The sequence below is a fragment of the Amia ocellicauda genome, assembly GCF_036373705.1.
Source record: "Amia ocellicauda isolate fAmiCal2 chromosome 11 unlocalized genomic scaffold, fAmiCal2.hap1 SUPER_11_unloc_2, whole genome shotgun sequence".
Lineage (NCBI taxonomy): Eukaryota > Metazoa > Chordata > Actinopteri > Amiiformes > Amiidae > Amia > Amia ocellicauda.
The window spans coordinates 442754-455020 of NW_027102660.1; the positions used below are offsets into that span (position 1 = coordinate 442754).

At 43.9% G+C, this 12267-nt stretch overlaps 2 non-coding genes across 2 annotated transcripts; both read right to left on the bottom strand.

Moving 5' to 3' along the window:
* Window positions 1–1644: 1644 nt before the first annotated feature.
* trnav-aac (transfer RNA valine (anticodon AAC)) lies at window positions 1645–1717 on the bottom strand. The gene has a single exon. It is a non-coding gene; the product is annotated as a tRNA-Val (tRNA).
* Window positions 1718–2588: 871 nt separating this feature from the next.
* trnav-cac (transfer RNA valine (anticodon CAC)) lies at window positions 2589–2661 on the bottom strand. Its single transcript has one exon. It is a non-coding gene; the product is annotated as a tRNA-Val (tRNA).
* Window positions 2662–12267: the final 9606 nt, after the last annotated feature.

Sequence of the window (12267 nt, forward strand, 5' to 3'; positions counted from 1 at the left end):
GATCTTACTTACCTCCACAGAATAATCGTTTCTTATGTTTTTCGGCTGGTTTAGCTTTTTGCACCGCTGTGAAGGTAAGAGACATGTTTAACCTTTAACCACACCGCTTTATAAAAAGCTTTAACCTCTTACAGGCTGCAGATATATACTCACAGCTATCAGATACCGGGGCTGACGGCCTTTCAGATTCTTGAAAGGTTACGGTTCTCGAAGGTAAAACGAAACAAGCCCTCGATGTGGAAGGCCTTTCGTTGTCTCAAACCACGTTTCTTAATACTGTTAGACAGGATAATTTTTTAAAATTAACAAAACTGGACTCAAACATCTTACAGAAACGTTATACAAACAAACAGGGGTTTAGTTCTTACCCGGTCGGCAGACAGCCTGTCTAGGGACAACCACTTCTCTTGGTCGATCCTTGGAGACATTAATCACAGGCCTTTCGATAGTTTCTGTGTAATTAAAGAGACCGGCATTAATATATATTAAAACGTTTTCATAACTCTAATGAGCCGCTTCAAACCACACACACCCATGCATAAGAACCCATGAGCGCAAACACAAAAATCTTACCGTCGTTGTTCCAGATGATCTCCTCAGCGTTGGGAATTAACTCCTGTTGACTGGCTGAAAAATTATTTTACAGAACTTAAAACAGATGTTATAGCCTTATTTACAATACATGCACACAACACGCTCTGAGTCAATGAAAAGAATCTGAAGACTTGCCTAAAAACTCGTTTAAATCGAATCGCTGATGTTGTTTCCGGACATTGTTGATCTTTAGTCTTAAATCGAAAGGTCAGTATGAGTCTGTCGAGCTGAAGACCAGACCTTCATACTTATACTGATGGCCACATGCCGGATCTGCTTGTAAGGCATTGTTCTGGTCTGGCCTTTGTGCCGCCCTGTTACCAATTAACATATCAAAACCAACCAATAAAATGACACTGCATCAAATTTCAAATAGAAACCAAGATGGAGACGATCTCTCTCCTCTCTACTCTAAACTTTTATTAGAACCTTTTGGTCTCTCAAAAAAACATTTTTAAACATCAAGACCTATAGTCAACAACCACTAAGAATATTTCAGGCCTTTATAAGCACTAAAAAACAACCTGAGCCTAGAAAATAACTATAAAGATCAAAAATAACTAGCGCTTTTACAGTGATTTTTTTTTTTTTTTATAGCGATGCTATGTTTGGTATTAAACAAGTCACAAACTACTCAGAACAGCGTTTATCCCCGCAAAAGATATATTTGGGTTTATTTTACAAAGCTTATAAATTATATAGGTTAAAAGTATTCTGAATGTTTTGATATCACACGCCATACCAACTGTTGTCTTCTACACCTTACGGTAGCAACAAATCTAACTACTGCTTTACTTTAACAATAATAATGACGGCGACCACGATGACAACAAGAACAACAACAACAAGAACAACAACAACAACATCATCATCATCATCATCATCAGATTTTAATTAAAAGTGGCTACACCAGCGTTTACAATTTCAACCTGTCGACGGACGGACGCTCTGAGTGCATCGATTGCGGGCACTCCAATGAAGAAAAGACACTCACCGCCTCCGGGGAACCACGAGGGCAAGAATGACGAAAAGGGCCAGCCCACAGTAGGCTGTTTCCGCCCGGTTTCGAACCGGGGACCTTTCGCGCGTTAGGCGAACGTGATAACCGCTACACTACGGAAACTGACACCGCTGCCTCTTGCTTCAAATGGTTACCGTTAAAGCCTGCTGGTAAAACGGGCTCAGGTGTTTCAGGTCGGCTAGGCTGTGAGATGGCGTCTGAAGTGCGGCGAAAGGATGCCATTTTCACTGACCTGTTTGGCATTGCTAAAGGGCACATCAGGACACTTCGGAAACTCTTTTAAAGGCAGGACGCCCTGCGCTCTGACAGTGCCTGCACTTAACCCAACAAGGTGATGCTGAATGGCTTGTTCAAACATCTGGTGGTCTTCCTTCACCACCAGACTATCAGAGCTATTGTGCCTTCTACACCTTACGGTAGCAACAAATCTAACTACTGCTTTACTTTAACATTAATAATGACGGCGACTACGACGACAACAAGAATAACAACAACAACATCATCATCATCAGATTTTAATTAAAAGTGGCTACACCAGCGTTTACAATTTCAACCTGTCGATGGACGAACGCTCTGAGTGCACCGATTTCGGGACACTTCGGAAACTCTTTCAAAGGCAGGACGACCTGCGCTCTGACAGTGCCTGCGTTTAGCCCTACAAGGTGATGCTGAATGGCTTGTTCAAACGGCTGGTGGTCTTCCGTCACCACCAGACTATCAGAGCTATACTGCGCCTTCAACTACATAAGAGTAACAGCAATGTCGCCGATCCTGCTACGGTCGTATTGTAACGCAACAACATGTATCGATTTTAAAAGTGTCAGTTCCAGTGCCTCGCAAAGCTACCCTTCTGCGATCGTTTGTTCTCAAGGTCAGGATTTCTTGCCACTCCGAGGAAGAGAAAACGACGGCCGGCCTTGGGGCAGAGAGATGGCGACGGGTAACACGGCACTGGCACGCATGCACCGCGGGTTGTTTCCGCCCGGTTTCGAACCAGGGACCTTTCGCGTGTGAGGCGAACGTGATAGCCACTACACTACGGAAACCGACCCGTCCTGGTGTTTCAAATGGCTCCCATCGAAGCCGGCTGGTAAAACGCGCACAGGGGTTTCCCGTGGGCCAGCCTGTGAGATAAAGGTTTCTATTTTCACTGACCTATTTTGCATTGCTCAAGGGCACATCAGGACACTTTGGAAACTCTTTCAAAGGAAGAACGCCCTGAGCTATGACAAGACTTACACTTACCCCAACAAGGTGATGTTCAATGGCTTGTTCAAACAGCTGCTGCTCGTCTTGTGCCACCATCAGACAATCACAAAGCTATTGTGCCTTCTACACCTTACGGTAGCAACAAATCTAACTACTGCTTTACTTTAACAATAATAATGACGGCGACCACGACGACAACAAGAAAAACAAGAACAACAACAACAACAAGAACAAGAACAACAACATCATCATCATCATCATCATATTTCAATTAAAAGTGGCTACACCAGCGTTTACAATTTCAACCTGTCGACGGACGGACGCTCTGAGTGCACCGATTTCGGGACACTTAGGAAACTCTATCAAAGGCAGGTCGCCCTGCGCTCTGACAGTGCCTGCACTTAGCCCAACAAGGTGATGCTGAATGGCTTGTTCAAACGGCTGGAGGTCCTCCGTCACCACCAGACTATCAGAGCTATACTGCGCCTTCGACTACATAAGAGTAACAGCAATGTCGCTGATCCTGCTACGGTCGTATTGTAACAGCTACAACATGTATAGATTTTAAAAGTGTGAGTTCCAGCGCCTCGCAAAGCTACCCTTCTGCGATCGTTTGTTCTCAAGGTCAGGATTTCTTGCCACTCCGAGGAAGAGAAAACGACGGCCGGCCTTGGGGCAGAGAGATGGCGACGGGTAACATGGCACTGGCTCGCGTGCACCGCGGGTTGTTTCCGCCCGGTTTCGAACCGGGGACCTTTCGCGTGTGAGGCAAACGTGATAGCCACTACACTACGGAAAACGACCCGTCCTGGCGTTTCGAATGCCTCCCATCGAAGCAGGCTGATAAAACGCGCACAGGCGTTTCCCGTGGGCCAGCCTGTGAGATAAAGGTTTCTATTTTCACTGACCTATTTTGCATTGCTAAAGGGCACATCAGGACACTTCGGAAACTCTTTCAAAGGCAGGATGCCCTGCGCTCTGACAGTGCCTGCACTTAACCCAACAAGGTGATGCTGAATGGCTTGTTCAAACGGCTGGTGGTCTTCCGTCTCCACCAGACTATGAGAGCTATACTGCGCCTTCAACTACATAAGAGTAGATAGTAGGGTTTTTTGGGCGCGGCCTATTTTGTTATGACGTATGCCCTAAGCTTATTAATATTCCTACGTCATAATTGGGGGGCGTGATTTTAGGTAGAGTTATTTCCTTAATTATTCCTACGTCATATCCGTCAGAAAGTGTGCACCCATAAAACCCTGAACAACAAGGCCACCCATAAATACCCCCACCCCTCTGAAGGCAACGCCCCGAAACTCTCCTCTCTATTTAAGAACCCGCGCTTCTTTTAGGCAATACCTCTTTAATTCTCAGCTTCTGAAACATCCCGCTTCTTCAACATGTCCAGCGACATCAACATGAAACCCCGCAAGAAACAATCCCGGGCAAGGGTTCCTGTACTCACCAATTTGAAGATTGAATGCTCCTGGGTGTTGTTCTGGGGGGCTCGACGGGGTTACCGCTTTAAAAGGGATCCCAGCTATGTTGGAGTGGAGCTTCTTGCTTTGGGAGAGAAGGAGGGTACGTTGGAACCTTTTGAGACGGTAATTGAATACTCTTATGAGGACTGGTTGAAGGTGATGGCCTGGAGAGATCTGGGGCTTGTGGATAAGACTCTAGAAGGCTTGCAAGAGGGTCCAAGAGAATGCGAAATGGAGTCTCCGACTCAGGGTTTTGAAAGGTGTGAATGGGAAAGCTTGCAGAACTACGGTAGAGTGGTGAAGAGTCTATCTCAAACTACAGATCGTAAGGTTTTGTTTAGCAGTACCCTGATTACAAACCCTATTGAAGGGGGTGTGGAGGATCCAGAAAAACAGGTTACTGAAATTATGTTTGACGCCGTGGACTGGCCGTTCTTGAAAGAGGTCATAAACTGTATAAATGATGGTTTTGACATCTTGACCAAATGTTCGCAACTGGATTTGGTTAGAAGGAGAATATGCTGGATTATGGATTATATATCCCCCTTGAATGACGACGACGATGATAAAACCGACGACGTGTGGGGTTTTGGAGGGGGGTCTGACGGCTCAGGGGCTACTCTCTTCTAAGAGGGCGGTGTGTCGTGACGTAGTGAAGAGATAGGATAAAAGGCGCAACAATTCATTCATGGTTTAAAATTAAAGAGAATGTCTTACCCGAAAGCTGCGGACGTCGACAGGCTCTACAGGCCTCTTCAAACCCGGGATCACCCCTGGTTCTATTCCCCAGATTTTGTATACACTCTGGAACCCTCTGACTGCGGTTACCCTCCAAGACCTCAGACCCCGGTCCCTCAGGACGAAACAACATGCGGTGCGATGGATGTCCAAATGAGTCTCGGGGATCCCCAGCCTCTGGAGCTCATGGAGGGCCTCGATTTTGCCGAACTGTCTACCGTCTGTGCGTCTCAGGAGGGGGTCAGTCCAATGGATGTAGAAACACCCCACAAACCACCAGGCGACCCAATGAGCATCGGACTGTCCCAGGGGCGTGATGAAGACGCAGGATTTATGCCCGGGGTATGTGACCAAGTAAGCAGAGTGGTTAAAAGCACCCTGGTGTATATTCTGAGTGCTCTCATCGACCGAGCTCTGAAAGAAGTCTGTCGGGGGTGTGAAGTGAATCACCCCAGTCAGTTGAGACACAGTTGTTTGTTTGAACCAGACCGTTACTATTTCCTGTTCTATTTCAACGTGTTTTACAGAAGACTGAACAAACCGTGGCTGAAACCGGCACTAATCAAGGCGCTGTCTTACTCCCACATACATGTCACTGCGGGACAAGTCCAGAAAATCATAGATGAGATTTTGCTGGAGCTGAAAAAGGAGCCGTTTATAATAGAGAAACTTGGGCAGCTGGTCAATGACCTGGATGAGCCGAGTAGAAAAACCGCTGGCAAGCTAAAAGCTTATTTCTTCAGTAAAGAAGTTAAAGCTGGGGGCAGCGACGAGGAATTCGACATCTACGCCACTGATTCAGACTCTGACCTGAACTAAGGGACTTTGAACATGGGGAATGTTCTGGACTGCTTCTGCAACTGGTTCTGTCATCAACACTCTGTAGCTAACCTGAGAGCGCTATTACACCATGTGCTTGACAGAAAAGTAGCCAACGCGAGCCTTTTCTCTACAGATTTAACCATCGATGAGGATCAACTTTCAAACCTGGAAAAGTGAATGGCTGCTGTAACAAAGACCGGGGGGTACGAACACTGGGATGAAGCGCTCAAGGGGGCCAAGAATGATATTAGGCCATATCATCAACATCTGTATGACCTTTTGCTGAGCATGTTTAATACACCTCTGTTTACTTTTAAAATAGGTCATATTGTTGTTTTATTTACATATGTAACTGAGGTGTGTGCCTACAAGATAAAGAAACAGGTATATTTGTTGATATAGATCAAGTAACCAATCATCTGATTTCTTTTTGTCTGGACCGTAGAAAAAATTGTTGTGTATGTTATACTTTTCTCAAATGTCTAAAAAGGGGTATCTGCTCTCCTGAAGTTGAATAAAAAACCTTGTATAAAAACTTTGCGCATAGTGTGGGTCTGTTTGGTTATTTGACAGAATGACTCGGCAAGCTCCCCAAATGCAGGAACTATACTACAACCCAGCCAAGATTGGGGGTTTGGCGGGTAAGAAGGGTTTTCAAAGAGGACTCGCTGAGGCCGGAGTGAAGGTTAATGATGTGGTTGTTTCAGAATGGTTACGGGAACAAGACGCCTATACCTTACATAAACCTCTCAGGATTAACTTTAAAAGAAACCGCGTATATGCAACTGACATAGACTCACAATGGCAAATGGATCTAGTCGATATGTCAAATTTATCAAAACATAACAATGGTCACAAATTGATGTTGATGTGTATCGATGTGTTATCAAAATATGCCTGGGCTCGCATTCTACATAATAAAACAGGTCGGGCGGTGACAAGGGCCTTTGAGGATATATTGTCCCAGGGTCGATGTCCTAAAAAACTGCAGACTGATAAAGGAAAAGAGTTTCTCAACAGAGAATTTCAGAATCTACTGAAGAGACACAAAATACATCATTTCACCACCGGTAATGAGCTTAGGGCATCGGTAGTGGAGAGGTTTAACCGCACCATAAAGACCAAAATGTGGAGATATTTTACAGCGGTCAACACGTTCAAGTATTTTGATAAAGTTCAAGATTTTATCGATGCTTACAACCAAGGGTATCACACCAGTATTAAAATGAAGCCTTTAGATGTTGATCAAAGTAATTCTTTTAAGGTCTATAAAAAATTATACCGACCATTTATTAAGAAGGGAAAAACTACTTATTAGTTCAACATCGGTGATGTGGTTCGCGTTTCAAAGCTAAGGAGTACTTTTGCCAAAGGTTATGAACAAACATTTTCTGACGAATATTTTACAGTTACCGAACAGTTGGGTAGAGACCCCCCCGTGTACCGGTTAAAAGACTATGACAGGGAGGATATAGAAGGAACGTTTTACGAAGCCGAGTTACAAAAAATTATTGTGGGTAAAGACAGTGTATACAGAGTTGAAAAGATATTAGCTGAAAAAACCCAGAACCGGAAAAAATATGTGTTGATGAAATGGCTTGGATGGCCTGAAAAGTTCAATAGTTGGGTCCCGGAACAACAGGTTTGCGATATTCAATCCTTATAACAACATGCCCGCGGGTGTGTTGGGGGCATTACTTTCGATTCTCAAGATGGAATCAGGAGGCTTCTACGTGACTCTACCCAGTAATGCCTCTCTCGATATATATCCTAAAAATGAAATATCCAGTTACACGGTACAATTTGGAAAATCTATAGATCTAAGGGGGTCGTGGGAAGTGGGGTTGGCGGAAATACAGTATCCTTACACTTGGGCTGTTTTACAAGATAAGGATGCCACCTTCGCCATTTTTGATGATGTTAAAAAGAGTCAATGGACATTCACGATACAAGGAGGTTATTATGACAATGTGGATAAAATATTAGATGAGATGCATAAACAGTTCTCAGAAGGCACCCCCAACATCAAGCTATATTACAACCCTATTAAAAACAGAGTGTACAAGGTGTCAAAACCAGGTATTAGCATTCAAACCAGCGGCCAACTGGGGCGTATATTTGGGTTCTATTCTGACACAGAGAGCAGGTTCTCAGAAGTGGTGGGGCGGCTTTTACACTCTTTATGTGTATACGGATATCATAACCCACCAGAGGGTCGGGGATAGTTATGTCCCCCTTTTGAGAAATGTACTTAATAAAGGTAAAAGCAATGACATGGTCACAATTACTTATGACAAACCACACTACGTACTAGTCTCAAAGACCCACTTTGACAACATCACGATCGAAGTAAAATCGGATCAGAATATCAACGTACCCTTCCGCTTCGGTAAAGTTAATGTCAAACTACATTTTCGACCCCTGAAACAGTTTGTACATTATTAAAATGGCTACCTCGAGGGGTTATGTAGATCCTAGCGCCTATGTGGATTATTACAAGATGCAAGATGGAACGGCTTGCCCGGTATTGTAGGAGCCCCCACAATGTATGGCGCCGGTCTAGGAGGACTCTTTCGTGGTCTCTTTAGAATGGCCATACCCCTGCTTAAGAGAGGCTTTGCTATAGCCAGACCCCACTTGAAATCAGCGGCTAAAAATATTGTTAGTGACGTGTTCACCAATGTTATGAACCGGGCAGCTAGCCATGAGCATCAGGAGGGTTCGGGTCTCATGGTAATGGCGAGGAGGGGGGTAAAAGAAGAAACAGCATGTGTCCACCAGGGGGCGACAAAGATCCGTGGCTAACAAAAAACGAAGAATCTCTCATTCTCCAACATATCGTGGAAACACTCGGAGAAGGAAGCAGCACAAGAAAAAACCTGCAAAAAGAAAGTCTCAAAGAAAGAAAAATAGAGCCTCAGGATACATCTTTTAAACATGTCTTTTGTCCACAGTCTATCGGTAGAATGCGTCAAATCAGAACTGGATCTGTTTACAGTTCCATACACTCAAACGAGTATAGATAAGATCATATATGTAGAGATTCCCCCTCTTTCTGCAATTTCAGACACGGCCCCTCTGGAGTTTTTTATAGCTGGCAATGGCGAGGATTATATTGATTTGAATAACACATTTATTTTAATGAACTGTAAAGTGACTGATGAGGATGGCGATGCAATCGAGAAGACGACCAACGCTGGGGTCATCAATTACCCGGTGGCCACCATGTTTTCACAGGTGGATGTGACCCTGGGAGATCGGCTCATTAGTCAAAGCAGCAATACTTACCCCTATAGAGCCATGATGGAGTGTATACTTAATTATAGTGAGGAGACCCTAAGCAAACAGTTCAACCCCGGCCTTTTCTTCAAAGACATCCCGGAAGCTATGGACGACAAGGATCCAGAGGGACTCAATAAGGGTTTGCAAAAAAGAACGGCCTTTTCAACAGAAGGGAGGACCTTTGAGCTAAAGGGGCATATCCATGCAGACATATTTTTCCAAGAAAAACTCATGCTCAACGGGGTAGACATTAAAATTAAAATGATCCGTAGTAAAAGTGCTTTTTGTCTGATGACCCCTGATACTGAAAAATATAAACTGACCATATTATCGGCCTCGCTGTTTGTGAAAAAAGTGTCCGTCTCCCCGGCGGTTAAACTAGGACACGCGCAGGCGTTAATGACGGCAAACGCCAAGTACCCGATCGAAAGAGTCTATATGAAAGTCCACAGTATCCCCGCAGGGACACGGGTGATGAACCAGGAAAATCTGTTTCTAGGACAGCTCCCAAAACAGGTTATTATAGGTCTCGTGGATAATGATGCATTTACCGGGGTTTACAACAAGAACCCCTTTAACTTTAAACATTATAACGCGGAATTTATAGCGTTGTACTTCGATGGTGTGCAGGTTCCATCCAGACCTTTTCAACCTGACTTTGAAAACGGCAATGTGGTTCGTGAATATGACAGTCTAGTACTGGCTACGGGTCGCCATCTCAAGGATCAAACTCCCGGCTGATCGATCGCCGGGAATACTGCAGCGGTTACACCCTGTATGGTTTCAACCTGACCCCTGACGAAGAGTGTGGACAACATTTTTCACTGATGAAGATGGGCAATATGCGTTTGGAGATGCGTTTCAAGCAGCCTCTACCACGCACTGTAAATATGGTCGTGTATGCAGTGTTTGACAACATTATTGAGGTGAATCAGAGGAGAAACGTTATGTATGATTATTATTAAAATGAACACCAGAGAGCTCAACCACATCATGAATGCCCTGGCCAGCTCACGGAAACTGTTTCAAGGAGTCTACACCTGCGATCAGCTGCCTAAATTTAAGATCAAGAATTTACCTGCAATGTACATAATCAACACACACCCTAAAAATATGCCCGGAGAACATTGGCTGGCTATTTATCTAAGGGAGGACCACCGTGGTGAATTTTTTGATTCCTATGCAAACCCCCCGGATTTCAGACCTTTCCCTCGGAAGATCAATAACTTTCTGCTCAACAACTGTCAAGAAACCATTTACAGCGGTCGTCAAGTACAAAGTCTTCAGACCTTCACTTGTGGTCAACACTGTGTGTTTTTCTTATTTCATAGATCTAAAGGAAGGTCATACCCCGATATTATGGCCTTGTACAGTGAGGATTTAGGCCAAAATGATAAAAAAGTGGCAGAGTTTGTCAGGACACTGTGGACCCCCCCTTATAACACAATGACTTACGACCCTAGCCAGCCGTGTATACAGATGGGGTGTTCTTGTGAGGATTTTAAAAGATGTCATGCGTGTTAAGGTGAAAAAATAATGAAAACAGCCTTTGAATCATTAGTTTTGTTTTTATTCAACACAATTCTTATACAAAGCAGGGGTTATGGTATAAATAAATGTACAACATTTGAAAAATAAAAAATAAAAATAAAAAATTGTTTGTCGGGTCATTATTTACAGGGGAGACAAATAAAAACATGAGATTAATAAGCTTCCCAACAATGGATAGATCCTGAGGATGGTCGCTCAGCATGGTCAGAGTAATGAGATATCGGAGTCAGATCAGGCTCCACCTCTTTACACAGACGGATTTTTTGTCGCGTTTCCTGGTTAGGAACTGTTGATTGGGGCATGTTCAGACAGGCCATCGCCTGTAGGAAAGCATTCCAGCCTACAGGTCGGCGACTATCGGGTACCTTATTAGTGCTAGTGACACTCTTCAACAAATCGAACATGTGTGAACCTTTGATCAGTAGTCCTTTAAAAACAAATTCACCCTGTTCATTCCAAGCCGTTACCCGCAGTTTCTGAACCATTTTGTGCAGGATATATTGTGCATGTCTTTTGCTTCTGGCCGGCATGTTTCTCAAAACATCCGTTACAACATCTCCCTCTGAACTCTCTACAGGTTCGGTCACCGCAACATCTTTATCAACCGTTCCCCCCGCATCAGCCCCAGAACCATTTTCTTGAGAGGCCATGGTAAAAGTTAAAATGTTTTGATCTTTTTCACCCTGTCTAACCAGACGGAGGTAGCGCTGTAACGTGTTGGTATACAACTGGGCTTTGGAATACTGATTTAAATCGGCCCTGGCCTGTATAGCTTTCATTTCAGAGTCCAGGTTGTTTTCGGCCGTTTGTCTAATGGGCTCTGGCCCGACAACATTTTTTCTCAGTTTCTCAAGCTGCTCCTGAGGGATCAAAAACATTTTCTGAGCATATTCCATTATTAACCCACTCTGGAAGCTAGAAGACTGGTTAGGAAAGGCACGGCTATGCTCAACAGCGGTCCTATAAAACCCCCGGTTTGATTAATCTTCTTTCTTTTTCTTTTAATAGAATACTTCTTATTAGCGATGATCTTGATAACCGCTTTTTGTTTTTTGAGTTTAGAATGTTGAGAAGGGGTTAGGGGTATATTACCGCGTAAGATGTTAAAAGCTATTTCACACAGGGTCTCGATCAAATCCGAGGGGGCCCCTGCCAGCACAGCTTTCCTATGGCGCGGGCTCCTCTCAAATAACATTTGCAAAAGCGGCAGATTTCTTTTAATCCGAACAGACATTCTTATTTATTTCCTTTTCTTTAGCACATAGACTGCCGGCCAATCGTGCGGGCACAAACCTGTTCTTAGGCGAAAGTCTTCTGGGGTTTGTGCATTTAATTCCGCAATCAAGTACCCGTAGGGTTTTTTGGTGGCATCCTCAAATGCCTCCAAAAAGAACTTGGTCTGGTTAGGGTACATTTGACGAGCCAAGACGGTGACCTGTAGTTTATCTCTGGGGTTTTTAAAAAGAATTATATAATTGGCATATAAATTAATAGTGCGGCTTTTTTTACCTTGAAAAAATAGATTTTGAACTAAATAAATAATACTTAAATTCCTATGATGAGTGTACTTTG